The sequence below is a fragment of the Pongo pygmaeus genome, chromosome 14 (genome assembly GCF_028885625.2).
Source record: "Pongo pygmaeus isolate AG05252 chromosome 14, NHGRI_mPonPyg2-v2.0_pri, whole genome shotgun sequence".
In the NCBI taxonomy this organism is placed as follows: Eukaryota; Metazoa; Chordata; class Mammalia; order Primates; family Hominidae; genus Pongo; species Pongo pygmaeus.
In genome coordinates this window covers 99,747,132-99,771,495 of record NC_072387.2, presented here as the reverse complement: position 1 = coordinate 99,771,495, position 24,364 = coordinate 99,747,132, and the positions used below count along the sequence as shown (strand labels likewise).

General features: G+C 35.9%; 1 pseudogene; it reads right to left on the bottom strand.

The window, feature by feature from the left end:
- Positions 1-2,786: 2,786 nt before the first annotated feature.
- Positions 2,787-24,364, bottom strand: part of LOC129011357 (peroxisome assembly protein 12-like) — an 89,169-nt pseudogene continuing 67,591 nt past the window's right edge.

The following is a 24,364-nucleotide window of genomic DNA, read 5'->3' as shown; positions in this document are numbered from 1 at the left end:
TGCAACAGTTGATTCTAAACTGGGTAATTATGATACAGCAGGTATTATTGATATATTTTTTGTTTGTTTGTTTGTCACAGGGTCACCCTGTCAACCCAGGCTTGATCAAGGTTCACCGTAGCTTTGACCTCCTGGGCTCAAGGGATCCTCCTGTCTCAGCCTACCAAGTAGCTGGGACTACAGGTGTACCATCACATCTAGCTAATTTATTTTTATTTTTTGTAGAGATGGGGTCTTGCTATGTTGCCTAGGCTGGTCCCAAACTCTTGGACTCAGGCAATTCTCCTGCCTCAGCCTCCCAAACTGCTGGGATTCCAGGCATAAGCCACCATGCCCAGCCTGAATCCTGAAAGTGTTCTGAAGGTTAGATGAGAGTAATGTGTCGATGTCAATTTCCTGAGTTTGATGGCTTAGTTGTGTTATTTAAAATAATATCCCCATTTTTGGAAAATATATCTAAGTGTTTGGGAGTGATTTTTATCAGTCAGAGTTATCCAGAGAAACAGAAGCACTAGAATTAACTAGGAGATACATAATAGAATTTGTTTCTCAGGGAAATCTGATTTTGATCTAAGGCCTTCTGATTAGACGAGGTCCAAGAAGATTAAAGAGAATAAGTGCCTTTATGTAAAGGCAAGTGACTGCAGGTATGAGCCACATCTATAAACTACCTTCATCACAATATCCCTGCTAATTTGCATGCTTTCCCTACATTGTGAACTCTCCCATGAGTCAAATTGACAAATGTGCTCCTTTCATCGTTTTGTAATATCCCTGTATTATTGAATATTTTATATTATAGGATGACTGGCATTTATCTCTAATACATTCTGTGCTTCTTATGGGAGCTAATGTTTAATCTTTCAAGTAGGTACCCCTAGCACAGCATCAGACACATAGGAACTGTTTTGAATAATTATATAATAAATGGATGTTTATAGATATGTGCAAAATAGTCTGTAAATGGCTGTACATGTCTTTGTCAGTAATTGAATTTTCATAATTTCATTTTAAATGTGCATAAAAATATTAAATATTATCAAGATATGGTTGATGAACTAAGGGATCATAATTTCAGGACACTGAGTTGCATAACCATTTTGGGTTAGTAAGTTTTACTTAAGTCAGGGATATGTAATTAAATGATAAATAATATAATATTGAACTAAGTTGTAAAATATTAGTTTGGAGATATAAATCAGCAGTAACTGGGTTACTTCAAATCATCATATAAAAACCCATATGAACAGTACACCTTGTCATCATTTTACAATATTTCTATGAGACAAGATGATTAGAAATGCTGTTCTAGATATTTTCATGTGTTACAGATATTACACATTAATAATTTTATCAATTTTATGCCTATAAGGGTTAAATAATTTGGTTGTAATATTGTTTTGTTGCCTTACAACTTGCATAGCCTTGGGGTTAAATCAACATAATCTTAACATCACTGCCAAATCACTGTTGCAGTTTTTTTATTACACTCTTGCTATGTTTCAAGAATGATTTCAATCTTTTATATCTAATTTTATAATATACTTGCAAGGCAGTTATTTCTGTTAATTATTTTTAGATGAACTGATTGATTGTCACAAAAGTTAATTAGTTGCCTTAACTTCTAATTATTGATATTGCTGCAGCCAGGAACAGAATGCATGCCTGTAAAACCACAATCAAGTCTATTTCCTGGACACCTACCACGCTTTGATTTTGTCTTTATTTTACCCATAAAATGGATTTACCTACATTAAAAAATATATATAAAGTAGTTTACTGATAAAGATGTGAGAATTACAGAATTTTAGAAACACAAAGGATTATGACAGATTCTCATTTTAAAGAAATTGAGGCTTATAGAAGCTTTACAAGCTAAGTGGCAGAAATTCCTGGACTAAAATATTTTTGCATTACTTGGAAATTCTAAGGGGCAAACAAATTCCATTTGAACATACTTAATGCCAAATATGTTAGCCCATAACCCACTTTGTAATCATTAAATATGATGTTGTATTGATTATTTACCTACTGCCTCTCAGCAACAGTTCCACCCTGAATTCTCTGCTCTTTCATGGTAGGAACGGAGTTCGAGTACCCTATTCTCAGACTATTTTGCTGGTTAGTGTGCCAAGGTTCTGTCCTCACAAAGCATTCTTCAGATATATGAAGGCAAGGAGAGGGAATGAAAGGCCTTATTTCTTCTTGGTTTTAGGTCTGTCAGCATTTCTCTAGCTTCCAGGTTTGTTTGGTGTTTTTTCACTGTGTTTTGCAATTCAATTATCAGATAGATCACAGTGTGAGCCAGCTCTGCCTCTTCAGTGGGCTGAATCCAGGACACAGGTCAATGGGACCCTGTCTCCAAACACTAATATTTGGTGACCTCACTTTATCATTTCTGTTGCTGCTCAGTGGATGGTGGCTGCTTACTGTTTTAATCATCTATCTTGCTTTCTGCTTTCAAACAAAAGTCTAGCCAATTTCCTGTATTCCAGTCACTAAAAGGCAAACAACTGTGATTATCTTGTACTAATACAATCATTTGACCAGAAATATTTCATTTGAAATCTGAAATCCAGTAATTATTTTGTTTCTTAATAAAGTATTCTATGTAATTTTGTTTTTCAGTTCTCAGGGGAGTAGAATTTAATCAGATGTTGTGCTTCTGTTGGAAAACCTCTAATGGGACAAGCTTGGTGACTCCTCACATAATGAAACACCCAGCCGTAACAAAACACATAGCTAAAAGTGGCAAGAACAGTATCATTCACCTGGGTTTTACAACACTAGGGGCACACAGTCTGCATTTTGGGTAAGAGGGGACAATCAGAGTTACAGTCTAGGTGGACAGGTGGTGGTGGAGTTGGCAGGGCAGTCAATGAATTGATGGTTTCTTGGTTTTCAGATGAGTACCACCAGTCAAGGAACTGCAAGGAGAATACACGGACAGAAAGGCCAGTAGACAGGGATAAGGCAATACCCCTCACGGCTTTCTTCAGAGCTGACTTTATCTTCTAACACCGCTGGCTGATTGCTGTATCATGCTGGCTTCAGCTGGTCTGTGCTCCAGAGCTTGTATTCCCTGAACTGTCAGTCGACCTAGCTGAACTCCAGCCAGCTTCAGCAGTGGTGAGTGATGCTGAGATTTTCCTAGGATGTATCGCAGTTGTACAAGAAACCATCCTTCCCAGGCCATGTTAACAAATGGGTAGGCTGCCAGGAAGGGTCTGTAAAATCATTTCCAGTTGGAAGATGGGGGATGAATAGAATATTCATCCTCTTCTCTCAGCTAGAAACCAGCTTCTCCAGCTTCACTTTCAGATAGAAAAGAAGAACCAGAAATATAATTGATTTCCAAAGCTGCTCCTTTAGGAGACTAGCACTAGCCAATCTGTGAGACTTGTGAGTGTCCCCCATTACTGTGTCCGGAATTGGTGGGTTCTTGGTCTCACTGACTTCAAGAATGAAGTCGCGGACCCTCGCGGTGAGTGTTACAGCTCTTAAGGTGGCGCGTCTGCAGTTTGTTCCTTCTGATGTTCGGATGTGTTCGGAGTTTCTTCCTTCTGGTGGGTTCGTAGTCTCGCTGACTCAGGAGTGAAGCTGCAGACCTTCGCGGTGAGTGTTACAGCTCTTAAGGCAGTGCGTCTGGAGTTGTTCGTTCCTCCCGGTGGGCTCGCGGTCTCGCTGGGTTCAGGGGTGAAGGCTGCAGATCTTCGAGGTGAGTGTTACAGCTCATAAAAGCAGCGTGGACTCAAAGAGTGAGCAGTAGCAAGATTGATTGCGAAGAGCGAAAGAACAAAGCTTCCACAGTGTGGAAGGGGACCTGAGCGGGTTGCCAATGCTGGCTGGGGCAGCCTGCTTTTATTCTCTTATCTGGCCCCACCCACATCCTGCTGATTGGTAGAGCCAAGTGGCCTGTTTTGACAGGGTGCTGATTGGTGTGTTTACAATCCCTGAGCTAGATACAAAGGTTCTCCATGTCCCCATCAGATTAGTTAGATACAGAGTTTCAACACACAGGTTCTCCAAGGCCCCACCAGAGCAGCTAGCTACAGAGTATCGATTGGTGCACTCACAAACCTTGAGCTAAACACAGGGTGCTGATTGGTGTGTTTACAAACCTTGAGCTAGAGACAGAGTGCCGATTTGTGTATTTACAATCCCTGAGCTAGATACAAAGGTTCTCCATGTCCCCATCAGATTAGTTAGATACAGAGTTTCAACACACAGGTTCTCCAAGGCCCCACCAGAGCAGCTAGATACAGAGTGTGGATTGGTGCACTCACAAACCTTGAGCTAAACACAGGGTGCTGATTGGTGTGTTTACAAACCTTGAGCTAGATACAGAGTGCCGATTGGCGTGTTTACAATCCCTGAGCTAGACATAAAGGTTCTCCAAGGCCCCACCAGAGCAGCTAGATACAGAGTGTCGATTGGTGCACTCACAGACCTTGAGCTAAATACAGAGTGCCAATTGGTGTGTTTACAATCCCTGAGCTAGATATAAAGACTCTCCACGTCCTCACCAGACTCAGGAGCCCAGCTGGCTTCACCTAGTGGATCCCCCACCGGGGCTGCAGGTGGAGCTGCCTGCCAGTCCTGCGCTGGGCACTCGCACTCCTCAGCCCTTGGGTGGTCGATGGGACTGGGCGCCGTGGAGCAGGGGGCGGCGCTCCTGCGGGAGGCTCGGGCTGCACAGGAACCCACGGAGGTGGGGGAAGGCTCAGGCACGGTGGGCTGCAGTCCGGAGGCCTGCCCCGCGGGAAGGCAGCTAAGGCCCAGCGAGAAATTGAGTGCAGCGCCGGTGGTCTGGCACTGTTTGGGGACCCAGTACACCCTCTGCAGCCGCTGGCCCGGGTGCTAAGTCCCTCATTGCCCGGGGCCGGCTGCTCCAAGTGCGGGGCCCGCCAGGCTCACACCCACCCGGAACTCCAGCTGGCCCGCAAGCGCCGCACACAACCCCGGTTCCCACTCGCGCCTCTCCCTCCACACCACCCTGCAAGCTGAGGGAGTGGGCTCCGGCCTTGGCCAGCCCAGAAAGGGGCTCCCACAGTGCAGCGGTGGGCTGAAGGGCTCCTCAAGTGCCACCAAAATCGTAGCCCAGGCAGAGGAGGCGCCGAGAGTGAGCGAGGGCTGTGAGGACTGCCAGCATGCTGTCACCTCTCATTACTATTCTCTTTAAGCCACAAAAGTTTTCAGAAAAGGAGGCAGTGGTTTTAGAGAGATAATACTGCTGGAGCAGGAGATGTAGCAGAGTAAAGATTTCATCAAACCACCTCCACAAGAAGCCATAGTGGGTGGGATGTGATTCTGCAAGAACCTTGAACGCATGCTGAAGAGCAAGTCTCACTGCTGTCATTAAACTGTCTTGTGATACCACCACAAAGATGGATGGCTGGTCAACAGCCACAGAAGCTGTCGTGAGGTGAGCCTGTGTTCAGCCATAGTTTCCTGTGTGTACTGGCTTTCACTTTTCCCACAAACTCGTGAGCATGAACGTTTTGGGGAGGAAGGGTATCAAAATAGTGCTCAGTCTTAAAGGTAAACTTTCTGCATGGTATCCAAAACTCCAAACTCAATGAACTGGGAAAAAAAAATATCTATTCTCGAGGCGGACGGAGTCTCAAGGAGGTTAATAACAAAATTGACTCAGACGTGGATGGAAGTGGTATGTGGTAAGGGGGTAAGTTGTATGTGGTAAGGGGGTAAGTTATCAAATGCTGCATCTCAGAGCAGAACGGGGCTGTGTGGGACATGTATCGGGGAAGGAGCACGATCCTCTGGACCCGCAAACCAGGAATCCCACCCCCACCACCAAATCATGAGAGCTCAAAAGCCAGTGGATTCTGAGGATTCAGAAGTGCCAGTGTGAGTCCTGGACACAAGGTCTGGCTCCAGCTGTCTGCTTTGAGTATCCCTGCCAGTGCCCACTCTTGCTCACTGACCCCAGTTGAAGAGCAAAGAATATATATATATATATATATATATATACACAAAAAAACCCCCATGTTTTATATATAAATATATATAACATATATAACACGATATATAACATGTTATATATGACATATATAACGTTATATATATATATCGTGTTATATATGACATACATAACGTTATATATTATATATCGTGTTATATATGACATACATAACGTTACCTATTATATATCACGTTATATATGACATACATAACGTTACCTATTATATATCGTGTTATATATGACATACATAACGTTATTATATATCGTGTTATATATGACATACATAACGTTATCTATTATATATCGTGTTATATATGACATACATAACGTTATCTATTATATATCGTGTTATATATGACATATATAACATGTTATCTATTATATATCGTGTTATATATGACATATATAACATGTTATCTATTATATATCGTGTTATATATGACATATATAACATGTTATCTATTATATATCGTGTTATATATGACATATATAACATGTTATCTATTATATATCGTGTTATATATGACATATATAACATGTTATCTATTATATATCGTGTTATATATGACATATATAACATGTTATCTATTATATATCGTGTTATATATGACATATAACATCATATATATTATTTATATATGATGTTATGTGTTTCTATATATTATATATTATAGTATTTATATATAACATGTTATATATATATTTCATATATATAAATATATAAAAAACTTTTTTTGAGACAAAGTCTTGCTCTATCATTCAGGCTGGAGTCCAGTGGCACAAGCTTGGCTCACTGCAACCTCTGCCTCCTGGGCTCAAACAATTCTCATGCCTCAGCCTCCCAAGTAGCTAGGACTACAGGTTTGCACACTACACCTGGCTAATTTTTGTATTTTTAGTAGAGACGGGATTTGGCCATGTTGCCTAGGCTGGTCTTGAACTCCTGACCTCAAGTGATCCGCCCACCTCAGCTTCCCAAAGTGCTGGGATTACAGGTGTAAGCCATCGCGCATGGCCAATATTTATATATTATATGGAGTGGGTTTTCTTCTTTCTCAAGCAAAAAGAGATATTTTGACTTTTTTGCATTTAAATGAGGCAAATAACAAAGTATCATAGAGCCACAGTTATATAAATCTCACCAAGCAAATAGTTATGACATTTTAAACATTTCTGGTCATATGTTCATCAGTGCTCACATCACAGACACTAGCTAATCCTGACTGTTCCTTGTGTGACGGCTGCTGTTCATGCTTTCCCTTCCCAGTTGGAGTGCCCTTTCTTTTCATCCTCTTGTACACTTTGACCCTTATCAAACTCAAAGGAAGTTAGCCTGAGGCCTGAACATGAAGCCTCACCTTTCATATTATACTTTTCAGAAATGTAAAGATATTTTATTACATTTTCCTGAAGAATGACTGTCTCCTTTAATTGTATATATTTCAGTATTTATCACAATTTTTATAAAGATGGGGTACAAATTATAAGTACAAGAATCATTTGGTCATATATTTTAATTCCTGAAATCATTTAGCTTTGCCTTTCATGTATTATTTTGAATAATACAAAGATAATATTGCAAAATATGGTAAAAAGCAATGTGGCCTTTTATATCTTCAACAATGCTTGCATTCAAAATACAACAATGTCTTCTACTAAATGTAAGTATGAAAACAGTCAACCAATTAAAACCAATTTATAACTGAATAATAATTTAAGGTTTTTAACTCAATCATAGTTCAATTTATTTACCTCTTCTATAAATACAACAAAAAGTTGAGTTTGCCACAAAATACATTGCTAAATTAAAATTTGGGGATTTCCTTTTCAACATTGAAAAAATTGTAGTAAATTAGAAAACTAATCTAAACCACTTGAAGGTGTTCTATGTCTGCAAACACTAAAAGAAAGCCTTATGCAAACTACCACAAGAAAATAGTACTCAAATTTTAAGGAAAATAATACCCAATTTTTATTTTTTTACTAACATTGATTTTAATTTTCTGTTTACAACATATATACTTTCCACAAAACCTACAGCATATCTTTTTTGGACTAGTGTATTTTCTTTTCATCCAGATGAGTTGCTTTTAGCTCTACCCATCTCTAATGTGTTACCAAGATATTTTAATATTTGTTAGATTATGTAATATTTAGAAAATATTTTTCTCCCAAATGCAGACTAAATTTCCCCATTAAGAATATGAACTTCAAAAATATATTTAACTTGTTACTTTTTCTCTTTTTCTCTATATGTAGTTTTTCCCATTTCTCTTCTTTTTTATACTTTTTTTTTCTTTTTTTTATTATTATACTTTAAGTTTTAGGGTACATGTGCACAATGTGCAGGTTAGTTACATATGTATACATGTGTCATGCTGGTGTGCTGCACCCATTAACTCGCCATTTAGCATTACGTATATCTCCTAATGCTATCCCTCCCCCCTACCCCACCCCACAACAGTCCCCAGAGTGTGATGTTCCCCTTCCTGTATCCATGTGTTCTCATTGTTCAATTCCCATCTATGAGTGAGAACATGCGGTGTTTGGTTTTTTGTCCTTGCAATAGTTTACTGAGAATGATGATTTCCAGTTTCATCCATGTCCCTACAAAGGACATGAACTCATCATTTTTGATGGCTGCATAGTATTCCATGGTGTATATGTGCCATATTTTCTTAATCCAGTCTATCATTGTTGGACATTTGGGTTGATTCCAAGTCTTTTTTATTGTGAATAGTGCTGCAATAAACATACATGTGCATGTGTCTTTATAGCAGCATGATTTATAGTCCTTTGGGTATATACCCAGTAATGGGATGGCTGGGTCAAATGGTATTTCTAGTTCTAGATCCCTGAGGAATCGCCACACTGACTTCCACAAGGGTTGAACTAGTTTACAGTCCCACCAACAGTGTAAAAGTGTTCCTATTTCTCCACATCCTCTCCAGCACCTGTTGTTTCCTGACTTTTTAATGATTGCCATTGTAACTGGTGTGAGATGGTATCTCATTGTGGTTTTGATTTGCATTTCTCTGATGGCCAGTGATGATGAGCATTTTTTCATGTGTCTTTTGGCTGCATAAATGTCCCTGTTCGCAGACGACATGATTGTATATCTAGAAAACCCCATTGTCTCAGCCCAAAATCTCCTTAAGCTGATAAGCAACTTCAGCAAAGTCTCAGGATACCAAATCAATGTACAAAAATCACAAACATTCTTATACACCAATAACAGACAAACAGAGAGCCAAATCATGAGTGAACTCCCATTCACAGTTGCTTCAAAGAGAATAAAATACTTAGGAATCCAACTTACAAGGGACGTGAAGGACCTCTTCAAGGAGAACTATAAACCACTGTTCAATGAAATAAAAGAGGATACAAACAAATGGAAGAACATTCCATGCTCATGGGTAGGAAGAATCAATATCATGAAAATGGCCATACTGCCCAAGGTAATTTATAGATTCAATGTCATCCCCATCAAGCTACCAATGACTTTCTTCACAGAGTTGGAAAAAACTACTTTAAAGTTCATATGGAACCAAAAAAGAGCCCGCATCGCCAAGTCAATCCTAAGCCAAAAGAACAAAGCTGGAGGCATCACGCTACCTGACTTCAAACTATACTACAAGGCTACAGTAACCAAAACAGCATGGTACTGGTACCAAAACAGAGATATAGATCAATGGAACAGAACAGAGCCCTCAGAAATAACACCGCATATCTACAACTATCTGATCTTTGACAAACCTGAGAAAAACAAGCAATGGGGAAAGGATTCCCTGTTTAATAAATGGTGCTGAGAAAACTGGCTAGCCATATGGAGAAAGCTGAAACTGGATCCCTTCCTTACACCTTATATCAAAATTAATTCAAGATGGATTAAAGACTTACATGTTAGACCTAAAACCATAAAAACCCTAGAAGAAAACCTAGGCATTACCATTCAGGACACAGGCATGGGCAAGGACTTCATGTCTAAAACACCAAAAGCAATGGCAACAAAAGCCAAAATTGACAAATGGGATCTAATTAAACTAAAGAGCTTCTGCACAGCAAAAGAAACTACCATCAGAGTGAACAGGCAACCTACAAAATGGGAGAAAATTTTCGCAACCTACTCATCTGACAAAGGGCTAATATCCAGAATCTACAATGAACTCCAACAAATTTACAAGAAAAAAACAAACAACCCCATCAAAAAGTGGGCGAAGGGTATGAACAGACACTTCCCAAAAGAAGACGTTTTTCCCATTTTTCACCCTCAGGAAATGTTTATTAAGCTTCCAGTATTATTACCTTTGCACATGCAACCGATATTGGTAGTTATTCATCATGTACAGTCTAGGCACTGACATTTCAGTGATACATGAAAGATACTACCTCCATGTTTGGCTTACAAAATTTGGGGAGCTAGATAGAAAACATGAATATACAGTTGATCATGTAATTTTAATTGTGATTACTTCAGAGAACACATGCAAAACGTCCTGATGCGGCCGGGAGTGGTGGCTCACGCCTGTAATCCCAGCACTTTGGGAGGCTGAGGTAGGTGGATCATCTGAGGTCAGGAGTTCAAGACCAGCCTGACCAATATGGTGAAACCCCATCTCTACTAAAAATGCAAAAATTAGGGATGGGCGTGGTGGCTCACACCTGTAATCCTAGCTCTTTGGGAGGCCAAGGTGGGCAGATCATGAGGTCAGGAGATCGAGACCATCCTGGCTAACATGGTGAATCCACATCTCTACTAAAAATAGAAAAAATTAGCTGGGTGCCTGTAGTACCAGCTACTTGGGAGGCTGAGGCAGGAGAATGGCGTAAACCCAAGAGGTGGAGCTTGCAGTGAGCTGAGATCACGCCACTGGTCTCCAGCCTGGGTGACAGAACGAGACTCCATCTCAAAAAAAAATTAGCCAGGCATGGTGGTGTGTACCTGTAATCCCAGCTACTCGGGAGGCTGAGACAGGAGAATTGTTTGAACTCAGGAGGTGGAGGTTGCAGTGAGCCGAGATTGTGCTGCTGCACTCCAGAGCGACAGAGTGAGAATCTGTCTCAAAAAAAAAAGTCTTTCCCTTGTGTTACATTTCAGGTACCCAAAACATACTCCATAAATATTATAAGATAAATGATTTTAAAAGGCAAAGTGCTGTTTGATTCCAAAGACTACAGAACTGAATCTTTTCTATTCAGACAGAAAAGAAAACATCATCCCCCTATAGCAACAAGACAAATAAACAAAATTAAAGAACAGTCCGGGAGATAAATTATATCAAAACAATAGCAAAATGTGAACAAAAGACATTTTCCAAGAATCAGTTCCACATGAATTAGTCTGAAAGTAATTCCTCTGGCATTTATAAGATGAAGAGCTCTATTCAAGTTCAAGGGCTGAGGACCTGCTTGTTCCAAAAATTGACGTATCTGAGTTGTAATTCGATGGCAGAGAAGAATTTGTATGGGTGGAAAGGACATTTCTGGGCGTATTTCAGGCCGGTGAAATACAAGAAGGGGAAATCAAAGATAAATTGACAAAATAAACTTAAACAATATTACTGAGAGGTAGCAAAGGGATAATTTTTCACTTTGTTGCTCCTGCTGAAAGTGGCATTTCCTAAGAAATAAGAATTACCTGTAGAATTAAAAAAAAAGCAGTTTTATATAGCAGTCAATATGTTTCTTACAAAAGCATGGGAAGCAAATTTCTTCCATCAGAAAAGCTCTGAAATAAGCAGCAAATGTGAAGATAATTCAGTAAAGAAGAAACAGACCTCTTGCATTTGTATATATGAGTTAATAGAAATAACAAAATACATAGCAAAACTTATGAAAAAAACATTTGTAAAGGCCCTTGCCTATAAAGTCTCAATGAGAATAAAAGGAATACTGTAACATTGAAAATAATTGACTTTGATGAAGACTAGTGGAGAAACCAAGAGAGATACAAAACAGAGTAAACAAATAATGGGCAGAAGGAATATAGCAGAAATTTTCCAAACTACACTTAATTTATAAAACATGTGAAGACTGTTTTTTATTAGACTGTTATTACATCTGATTATGTAAGCTGTTAGTGTCAAGCTGTTTAACTGTATATGCTGTATTTCAAGTTTGTCATAATCCTCAGTGAAAAATTGTGGTTTTATAAAGTCTCAAATTTTAAAAACACTGACTTTTAAAAGGAGCTATACCTAAGCAGGTAGATTAAGTAACCATTGCTAAAATACTTCTAGTTAAATAATGTACACAGCAGCATTTTGAAGAAGAAAATTATACATAACAGAAGGCAGATATACACTGGGGTAGAAACACACATGTTTATCCTAAGTGTTCAATTTTGGAAACTTCTTTAATTTTTTTGAGCCTTAATAACTTCAAAGAAGAAGTATTTAAAATTGATAATGCATATTTAATAGTTTGAGGATCATATCTAATATTTTTTATCTTGAAACTAGCATATATTATGAAGTATGATATTGAGTATATAGAAAAATCAAAAAGGTAATAATAGAAAATGGTATTAAGAAGCAGCAGAACTCACATAAGTTTCTGACTTTTGAACTGACTTACATAAAGTTAATACTGTGCAAAGCAGCATAAAAGAGAATTGTGGTTTTTATTATTTTAAACCACTGCTTCTTAGGGACAAATTTGTATTTTGATTCAGTCTCTCAAACAAATGTAGAAATATGTAAGAAATACCTAAATAAACAAAAAATAAATAAACAAAAGCAACAACAAGTTTAGGCTGATTTCTAAGCCCAGGGACAAACCTAAAAATTCTTCTAATACAATTTTTGCCAGGCCTTCTAACCTAGTCTTGCTTTTTCATGTGACCTAGGTTATGAACTCAGCACGTGTCCAAATTTTTAACTTCTGTCTATTTTTTGGAGTATAGTTTTGCTAATGAAGCTTGGGGGCGAAAAGAGCTTAAATATGCATTATTTGGGATATTAAGATTTTCAAAAATTTTTTACAAGACAATTATCATTAAAGGTTATTTTAAAAATACAGTGTCTACCTATTGTTAAAGCAGCCTCTACAGGATTACCCATTGAACTATAAACCGAAAGAAGAAAAAAGTTTCAGTCTCCAATACTTAATTTTTATTCCTACAATTTTGCTGTTCCAAAATTTTGCTTGTGTTTCTATACTTCTATATTTAAGTCATATATAATTCATATAGGCCTTAAGGGAAAACTGCTCTATTATAATAAAAGCAAAGTCCATAAAAACTAATTAGAAAATAATTACCAAGAAGACAAAGAAATGAGAAATGTTTCAAGCTTTGAAAAATGTCCCTTCTATATTAGTCTTCCATTTTGTCTTACTAAGCTCAGGCTATCATAATAACATACTAGAATCTGGGTGGCTTAAACAACAAACATTTTTTTCTCATATTTCTGGATATCGGAAGTTAGAGTGTCAGCAGTGTCAAGGTTCTTGGTGAGGACCCAATTCTGGTTTATAAAACTTCTTCCTGTGTCCTCAAATGGCAGAAAGAGCCAGTTTACTCTCTGGTTTCCTTTCATAAGGGCATTAATTCCATTCACGAAGACTCCACTCTCATGACTTGATCACTTCCTAAGAACCTCACCTCCAAATACTATCATACTGGGATTAGGGTTTCAACATATGAATTTGGGGAGACGGGGGTACATTGAGTCCACTGCAACTTGGTTATGCATATGTATTGGGAAATTCAATATTTAATGTTGATTTACTACAAGATTAAAATTTTGGAGTCATTTCCTCTTTTATATGAAGTGCACTCTAATTTTATAAACTTGGGAATTTGTCTTCAGTCATATTCCATTGAAGAAACAGGTAAGCCCATCATAAAAAAATCTTCCATCCTACTTTGTAAAGAATTATCCATTTTGATAATAAATTGAACAAGTGTTTTAATTTTAGAATGTTAACTTTATCTCCATTGCCAAACAGAAGTTATTATAATTTAAACATAAGACAATATTATCAAAAAAGATTTGATAAAAATTTGGACAAACAGCATACATATAAAAATAAAAATATCATTTCTTAATTTATGTAACAGCCAAAGTAACTATATTTGTTTTGGCACATCAGCAAATTCAGAACCATGGCAATGCCAAATGTCTGAACATTTTATAAAGAATATCTTATATATTTTATATATTATCTATAATTAATAATATTATTAATACTATTAATGATAATATATTATTATATATTATATATTACATATCTTATATAGATACCAAATATAAAATGCCTAAACATTTTATAAAGAATATCTTATATTCACCCTTAGGCCAAAAAGTGAAAAATAATTTTGCCAGGTTTAAGAGCTTTTTTGTTTCTAATTTTTGTTTCTTTGTTTTGTAAATAACCAATTTTTACATTTATTTCAGGTTATCTTATCTATTCTGATTTACTGTTGAGACTACACATCCTTATTTGGTGTAATAATGTTTTAATTATTTTAGTTGCAACTGGTAAAAACCTCCTTTTTTTCAAATATGTTTCTTGATTACTATTTTTTACATGATATGTATGAGTTTAATATGCATGCATTTAAGCTTCAAAAGCTACAACTGGGATTTAGCTTAAAATTTCTAACTATGGCTGGGCTCGGTGGTTCTCGCCTGTAATCCTAGCACTTTGGGAGGTCGAGGTGGGCGGATCACAAGCTCAGGAGATTGAGACCATCTTGGCCAACATGGTGAAACCCTGTCTCTACTAAAATACAAAAAATTAGCCAGGCGTGGTGGCATGTGCCTGTAATCCCAGCTACTTGGGTGACTGAGGCAGGGGAATAGCTTGAACCTGGGAGGCGTAGGTTGCAGTGAGCTGAGATGGTGCCACTGCACTCCAGCCTGGAGACAGAGCAAGACTCCGTCTCAAAAAAAAAAAAAAAAATTCTAACCATGACAATTTGTAAACATGTTGTTTCTACCATTTTCAGAATTTCCTCTCAGAAATAATGTCTCTTTCTCATTATTAAATTGATATATTATAATCCTTGGTAAGTTTTTGTATTATCAATTACCTCTATCAAATACATTTTTTCTTTGGCTGTTTCTGAAGTATTCTACTTTGGTTATTTAGTGATAAAAATACTTTTAAAAGAGTCCTCTTCATTTTAACTATGTCATAAAGCTCTGTATTTTGGCTTATTTTTGTCAAATCATGCAATTGGAAATGTATTACTTCTATGGGCATTCCAATGGATTTCCACATCATGTATATTTTATGATCATTATATATCTATGACCATTCTCTTTCATTTCATGTTTTAACATAATCACCTTAGCATTTCATATTTTAATTGAATAATATTGATATATTTTAATGTTTATTTTTTCAATTTCCAAGGATTTAAAAAAAATGTTGCATTTTATCAAATGCTTTTAATCCCATTTTTAAATTTTCTAATTTTTGTATTTTATGATAGATCACATTTATATAATCCTTAAATATAATTATTACTTGTATTTCTATGAAACATTTATATGAAAAATATATTGGCTTTGTAAAGCTTCTGCCAATACAGTACTAAATTATTTTAAATATCTGATTAATTTTTATCTATATGGATAATAAAAGCTAGTATTTTTTAAAGTGACTACTATACAGCAAGCACTTTCTCAAAAATCAGACAAGGAGCTACACAAATAATTATTAACAAGACGACCACCGGTTTACATTATGAATTAGAGTTGGCCAGGTGTGGTGGCTCACATCTGTAATTCCAGCACCTTTCCAGCATGCCTGTAATTCCTAGGCAGGTGGATTGGGGCAACATGGTGAAACCGCATCTTTAAAAAAAGAAATAAAAAATTTACCCAGGCATGGTGGCATGCACCTGTAGTCGCTGCCACCCTGGGAGGCTGAGGTGAAAGCATCACTTGAGCCCAGTAGGTCAAGGCTGTAGTTGGCTGTGATTGCACCACTGTACTTCAGCCTAGGTGACAGAGCAAGACTCAACGAAAGAAAGAAAGAAGGAAGGAAGGAAAAGAGAGAGAGACAAGAAAGAAGAAAGAAAGAAAAAGAAAGAAAGAAAGAAAGAAAGAAAGGGAAAGAAAGAAAGAAAAGAAAGAAAGAAAGAAAACAGGAAAAGCAGGAAACGCAATTTAGAGTTTAGAAGAATGGTGTTAACCAGACTTCAAATGATTGGGGAAGAATCATTGATTCTTCCAACGACGTGTCTTCCAATGATTCTGCCAATGATATGCGGCAAGTGTTCCATATTCTAAATTGGGCCCCTAGGTTTTCTTTAGAGCATTAGGAAAGAAAAGGTAAATTTGATTTTATTTATTTTTAAGGTAAAGAATAGAGAAGAAAATATATTTGGAAGGAAACGTGCGACGTTTCCTATCATTTTTCTTCCCATTTTTTAGTAGAAGGAGTGGATAAAAATACCTCCTCACACTGACATATCCTCTTTGAATCTGGGTACAGTGGACACTGTCTATTTCACATACGATTAGCCTGAGGTTTTGCTATCTACCTGAGATGGCTAAACAGGAGAGAGAAAATACTTCATCGGGAGCTAGCTACACGTACATAAATTTGGATTGTACCAGATACGCGCTATGCAAAAAAGGGAGCCAAGCTGATACCATTTAAAATGCTCCTTAGAAATAATATCTGGAGGAATTACATAATGCCAACAACAGGGTGGACATCTGGAAGTCCAGGCACTGAGAAATTCATAAGCAGTTAGCCCAAGTGAATGCATTGCCTCAGTCTGGAAAACTAAATTTAGACATTCTTTGAGCTGGCATGTCTTAAAGTTAAGAAACTTAAAATGTACCTTACTATAGAGTAATCTTTGGCCAGATTCCAAGCCCCAAGAGATCCAAAATCAAATCATTATGCAACCAATCAAGTGAAAATGTTTTTGCCCTTTAAACATATTTTCTAACTTCCTCCCGGCTGTTTTCCCTGGGAGGTCATACGCCATGATTAATAAGCAAAGGAGAAAAGTAGGAGAGCAATGTAGGGGATGAAAGAGTCTACCAAATGTCCATTTCCAAATTGGATCTCCAGCCTCATATAAGGCCAAGTCAGTAAAAAGAGGAATCTTTAAATAAAACTTGGAGTTTCACTATTACACAGGATAATTTAATTTTTGGTTACATAAATCTTTTGTGAGACTGAAAGTAACTGCAGAAACGGCTGTTGTCATTTTGTTGAACTACTAAAGTCACAAGAAATTCCTTTAATTTCATACAACAGAAGGGAAGAATTAGCCCCTCAGAAAGGGTTTAATCAAGAAGAGAAGATGTTTATTTATCTTGCATCATATGGAGTCCCACTCTAACTCTTGACTTACAATACAGTGGAAAATATGGCATAGTATTTCTAATACACCAAGACCGATATATTGCATAATTATAATATGCTTCAGCAATAAAAAGAGGTGTCTGGGACTCAGATGACCATATAACTTGAGTAAAAATTTTTTTTTTTTTTTTTTTTTTTTTTTAGATGGAGTCTCACTCTGTTGCCAGGCTGGAGTGCAGTGGCACGACCTCGGCTCACTGCAACCTCTGCCTCCCGGGTTCAAGCGATTCTTCTGCCTCAGCCTCCTGAGTAGCTGGGACTATGGGCACCTGCCACCACACTCAGCTAATTTTTTTTTTTTGTATTTTATTAGAGATGGGGTTTCACCATGTTGGCCAGGATGATCTCAATCTCCTGATCTCGTGATGCGCCCACTTCGGCCTCCCAAAGTGCTGGGATTACAGGTATGAGCCACTGTGCCCAGCCCATTTACCTTTACTTAAATATATATATATATATATATAGTATTTTCTTGCTTAATTGAACCACAGTAAATATAGCCATTCTTTTTTTAATGGAAGTTTGGATGATGTCTTCTTTCTAATGTTACAAACAAGGCAGCCATGAATATTTATGTACACATCTCTTGTTGAAAATAACGTTGTTTTATTTAGAATGCCTGACATATGCTCTTTCATTTTCTTTATTAAAAATATTAACACATTTTGTTTTAAATTTATTTATTCTATAAAAAATGTGATTAGACCAGTTTTACACTACTATATATATATTTTTTAAATGTATAAGTTTCAGAACACATGATTTTTTGTTCTCATAGTGGTCTTTTTTTCTCTGTGTCATTTATTTAGTTCTAAAAATAAATTTATTTTGTGTGCTTTTTATTGTTTAGACTATATTGTTCTGCTTTCATTTCCTCAGAAATTATCATTATACATAATGTTTTTAATTCATTGCTACATGTGTAAAACATACATTTAAGATTAACTGTTCTTGTCAAACAAGAGCAGTATCTTTTTATTTTCTCCTCGATAGTATAAGGATATCTTTAGGTTTTTGGAACTTCCAAATACCTTTCAATACAATTTGAAGTGTTAGATAACTATCATGTTTACTAAATGTTAGACACTCCATATCTTCTTTCCTAAGACAAGTGATTTAAAGTGTACTTTATCATTATGTTTTCACTTTATCGTTTGTTTGGATGTATTTATCTATTGGTTGCAAGTTACTTAACACTTTTTATGTGTGTGCAACAGGAAGAAGAAATGAAAGTGATCAAGAGCAGTACATTATCTAACTTTCTGTTTATTTGGAAATGCCTTGTGTTTGATTTTCTACATGGGTGACTATTTCCCTGAGTATAACATTCTTACTTTAGAATTCTTTTAGTATTCAAAAGATGCTATCACATTGCCGTCTGACATTTAATGTGAGTGAGTCTAGCCTGATTTTATTTCTTGGCAAATAAAGGAAATATGGGTCAATGCTAATAAAATACTGTAGTTAATTTTAATGGTTTTTTTCTGAGATTTATTTACATGTTATACATTGTGTGTTAAACTAGATGAATTGGCTTTTCTTTCTTCCAAAAAATACATTAATATAATGCTCAAATATCATTACTTACTTTTTTCCTTTTTTATTGTTTGGCCTGAATACATACGCAAAGTTCAGTGAAATAGTATTTTATTGCCAAAGAAAAATAAAAAGCACTAGATGCAAACAACATTATTTTCTTCATCATATATATAACCAAACATTTATTAAGAAAATTTTATTCAACTATATTTAGGTTATTTCTTCTAGTCTGAGAATTAAGTTTTTATGACATGTATTCTTCCAATCAATAAAAATTATAATATACAGATTGTTTGATTTTTTACATATGTATTATATATGTATTATTTTCTTTTATTATTTCTGTTCTTATTAAACTATCTTGTGAAGATTTGCCTTTTTTTAACACTAATTTACTCTTCTAAAATTTCACATTTATTTTCAACTTCCTTCAATGACTATTTTGACCCATTTAATTTTCAATTCTACCTCTATTGTTCCTTTGATTGGACAATATATTATTTGTTTTTGCATTTATTATCATGCCTCTATAAAATAAATATCAAAATACTTATTATTCAGCTGTTTGTTTGTAATTTACCTTCTTGTATTTTTAAAATAACAATTCTTGTCGATGTATTGATCCTATTACAGTAAGACATTTTGTCACCTCCCTATGAATATACCAAGAAATGTTTTTAAAATATTTTTATATAATTTTATAGTAAATTGTATGATTATAGCATGATCTCATTTTCATTATTGTGACAATCATCCCTTCCTGGAGCCTTAGTTCATCTCCCTTTGTCTGTTTTATCTCTTTTTTCTGTTTATTCATTGATATTAGTATTTGTAACAATCAAAGGCAATATTGACCAAGAGATAAAATCTTTGAATTGTTCTTGATAATGCTCACATTAATTTTATTCTAGTAAATTTATTTGCCAGAAGGAGAGCAAGGGGAGGAGTTTGCTGTGAAAACGTGTTAATCTTCATTATTCAACGTCACAGTTTAAATATCTATACACTAATTTAGTGAATATTTTCAGAGGATTTATCCACTGATGACTTAGACACATGAAATTTTAAATGCTGGACCACTTTTTAAAATGAACTTCCTATGTTACAATGCTCAGCTGGTATCAAATGTATCTTGTTCCCAGTAATATTGATGCTAGGAAAGGTAATGTTTGAATGGTTATAAATAAAAAAAAAAGGATGTTTTTGTGGATTGGTGAGTGTAGGAGTAGATCACTAACAACTTTTCAACTGCCCTCTGGCTAACTTAGAAGCGCCTTGAATTAAAAATTGGATAAATGCCTACTTATTTGTTGAATAAAGATAACGTGATTCATGGTTTATTCTGTTCAGGCTGCTATAGCAAAATATTATGAACCAGGTGGATTACAAATAACAGAAATTTATTTCTCATAGCTGTGAAGGCTGGCAAGTCTAAGATCAAGGTCCTGGCAGATTCAATGTCTGGGAGTATGATGAGCTTTCTGGCTCATTGACAGCCATCATTGCGCTATTTCACCATTGGTAGTGTCAACAAAAAGAGGCAAACTCTGTAAAACATTTGAAGAGGTTTATTCTGAGCCAAACATGAGTGACTAATGGCTCACGAAACAGTCCCAGAAAATCCTGAGAACATGTACCCAAAGTGGTAGGGTTATGGCTTGGTTTTATACATTTTAGGGAGACATAAGACCTCAATCAATATATATAGGATGTACATTGGTTCTGTCAAGAAAGGTGGGATAACTGTAAGCAGGAGCTTCCAAATCATAGGTAGATTCAAAGATTTTCTGATTGGCAATTGGCAATTGATTGAAAGAGATTTTATCTAAAGATCAAGAATCAATAGAAGGGACTGTCTGGGATTAAGACAAAGGGTCATGGAGACCAGGGTTCTTATTATGCAGATGAAGCTTCTAGGTAACAGGCTTCAGAGAGAATAGATTGTAAATGTAAATATTTCTTATCAGACTTAAAATGGTGCTAGACTCTTAGGTAATTCTCTCCTGGGTTTGAACAAAGACCTGAAAAGGGCAGGTGATTTTCTACATAATGTAGATTTTCCCAACATACAGCTTTGCAGGGCCATTTCAAAGTATGTCAAAAAATATACATATATTGGGTTAAAATACTTCAGTTTCTTTCACAGCCTGCTATTTGCCATGTTGGTGTCTTATTGCTACAAAGAATCTACTTTGTTAGTCGTAAGGTCTCTGTTTTAATGTTAATGCTAGTCAACTGAGCCTGAAATCTAAAGAGAGGGAAGTATAATGAGGTGTGTCCAAATACTCATTCCCATTATGATCTAAACTAGTGTTTCAGGTTTACTTTAGAATGTCCTTCAAGAAAAAGTGTCCGTTCAGTTGACTGGGGGACTCAGAATTTTGTTTTTGGTTTACAGTAGAAGGGGTGAGGAAGCTCTCTGAATCCTCTTTTATAAGGGCTCTGCAATTATAACATAATCACCTCCCAAAGGCCCCACCTTCTAATATCATACCTTGAAGGTTACAACTTCAACATATGAATTTGGGGTTGGGCTTGGGGTTAAGGGGCACAAATATTCAGACTATGGCAGCTCAGGACAAAACAAAGGAGACGTAAACGTTTTCCAGGACTGTAACACAACAGTGCTACAGAGGACATGTCATATGCTGGTTAACAGTTTTGCTAATTGTTTCATTTTCATATCCATTATGGGTCTTCCAGCCAGATTTCATTAATAGTTTGCAGTTTTCTTTCTTTCTTTCTTTCTTTTTTTTTTTGGAGATGGAATCTTGCTCTATCGCCCAGGCTGGAGTGCAGTGGTGTGATCTCGACTCACTACAACCTCTGTGTCCCGGGTTCAAGCGATTCTCCTGCCTCAGCCTACAGAGTAGCTGGGACTACAGGCGCGTGCCACCATGCATGGCTATTTTTTTTTTGTAGTTTTAGTAGAGATGGGGTGTCACTGTGTTAGCCAGGATGGTCTCGATCTCCTGACCTCGTGATTCGCCCACCTTGTCCTCCCAAAGTGCTGGGATTACAGGCATAAGCCACCGCGCCTGGCCTGGAGTTATTTTTTTAATATTGTGCATTGTATATTTTTTTCTGTTTTCATAGATTTATTCAGGAGAGTGTATGACATGATGAAACAGTGAGACAGTACTTGGTAGAGCTTAGTAGAGGCCACCTTAAATAGCAATCTCATTCCTTCTAGTTTTTCAGTCAAAGAAGAAAAAATACAAATGAAATATTTGATTGCACTAATCAAAACACACAGCAAAAATTCTGAGCAAAAGTGTCTCTGAAAAATTAGAGAACATTTAAATTTATTTCCCAAGTGAAAGAATAAGTTCGATAGTATAAGAATAGTAATTGGTATTTGTTTACACAGACACACATGTCAGAAGCATGAGAACCAGAGCAACTCCATCTTAAATAGGAGCTGGGTAAAATGAGGCTGAAACCTACTGGGCCGAATTCCCAGATGGCTAAGGCATTCTAAGTCGCAGGATGAGACAGGAAGTCAACACAAAATACAGGCCATAAAAACCTTGCTGATAAAGCAGGTTGCAGGAAAGGAGCTGGCAAAAACCCACCAAAACCAAAATGGTGACGAAAGTGACCTCTGGTTGTCCTCACTGCTACACTCCCATCAGTACCATGACAGTTTACAAATGTCATGGCAACATCAGGAAGTTACTCTATATGGTCTTAAAAGGGGAGGCATAAATAATCCACCCCTTGTTTAGCATATCATCAAGAAATTACCATAAAAATGGGCAATCAACAGCCCTCCGGGCTGCTCTGACTATGGAGTAGCTATTCTTTGATTCCTTTACTTTCTTAAAAAACTAGCTTTCACTTTGCAATGTGGACTCCCCCAGAATTCTTTCTTGAGTGATATCCAAGAACTCTCTTTTGGGGTCTGGATCAGGATGCCTTCCTGTAACACACAAACCACCACCATCAACAACAAAGCATTCCTTCTTTATAAAGATACACTTCCAGGCATATACCTCCCTTGGTGTGGATATTTTTATATTTGGGTGGTCTGCTGTAGTAAGGTAATAATAATTAAGAAGTTCCAAAACAAAGTAATGATAAGGACTCAAGGTGATGGATACCGGAAATGCCTGACTAGGTCATAACATATTCTATGCATGTAGAGAGCTCTTACATGTACCCCAGAAATATGTAACACATTATGTATCAATAACAGAAAAATATGTAAAATAAAATAATTTTTTAAAAAGCAGTTACATACAAAATAAGACCCTATTGATTTTTGTTACTGTTTTACGAATTAGAAAAGCAAAGACCAACATTGGCTTATAGTCACATAACTAACTAGGAATAAATTAGAAAAAAAAATCTTTTTTTTTTTTCACAGATATCAAGTTATTTATTGAACAACTATAATGTAAGAAGACTGTAATTACCAAACATTCCTGGGTTTGTGGCAACCATACGGCCCTAATTTGACATGCAGACATTTTAGCAAACTTCTCTTTTTAAAATCCAGTAAATGTATTTAATGCTACAGTGTTATTAAATGAATATTATAGCTTACCATCAATTGGATCTTAGAATCACAGAAAATTTCATTTGCTCAATGAACTATCAATAGGAACTAAAAATAGGTAAGTAATTATTCTTCAGTATAAGAAAGTTTTGGTCTACTTGAAAAAATATATGTATGTATTATATTTAGATTCTTTATAGATATGTTTGATATATGTGTATATATACTTATATGTATATTATATTTATGTATTTGTGTATATATGCATATATAAAAAATAAGGAAAGAATAAAATCTAAAAAAATACAATATTAAAATGAATACTTCAAAATGCTATCTATATTTTAAAGGAATTCTTTTTTACTGAGAAAAATATCCTGGTAAAACATTAGTCTATGTTCTAAAAATTCAAACTAAATCACTAAAGCTACATGTTGTGTTAAAATAAAATAAGTAGACTCTTTCTCTGAGTTTTATTAGACTGAGTTGAGATAGGTAACAATTCACAAAGACAAATTGAGAAAATGTTATTATTTCAAAAATTGATGATTATTCGTCCAATAAATAATGTGATATAAAGTCATTTTATTACTCCTCAAAATTTCATAAGACTATGAAGTACTTCATTACTGTCTTTAGATATCATTTCTTCTGCTCCTTCAAAAGAATTTCCACCAAGATGCAATCAGTATTTGTCAAATTTTCAATCATTTTATCATTCAAATGCTTGTAAACATTTAAGCATTATATCTAATCTCACTTAAATTATTCAGAAAAATGCTTAACTGTGAAGAAACTATAGATATTACACTATATGTTGACAAATATTACATTGTTGACAACTTAATTTTTATTATCTAATGTTTGCTCTGTAAGCTCATTTTAACTTTATAAAAATTTATGTAGGAAATGTTATTGGCTATTTAAAGTTGTATTTACTTTCTTATTTTAAACTTAAAGTTAGTACTTTTCTCTAAAATATCACTTTTAACAAAATATCTATT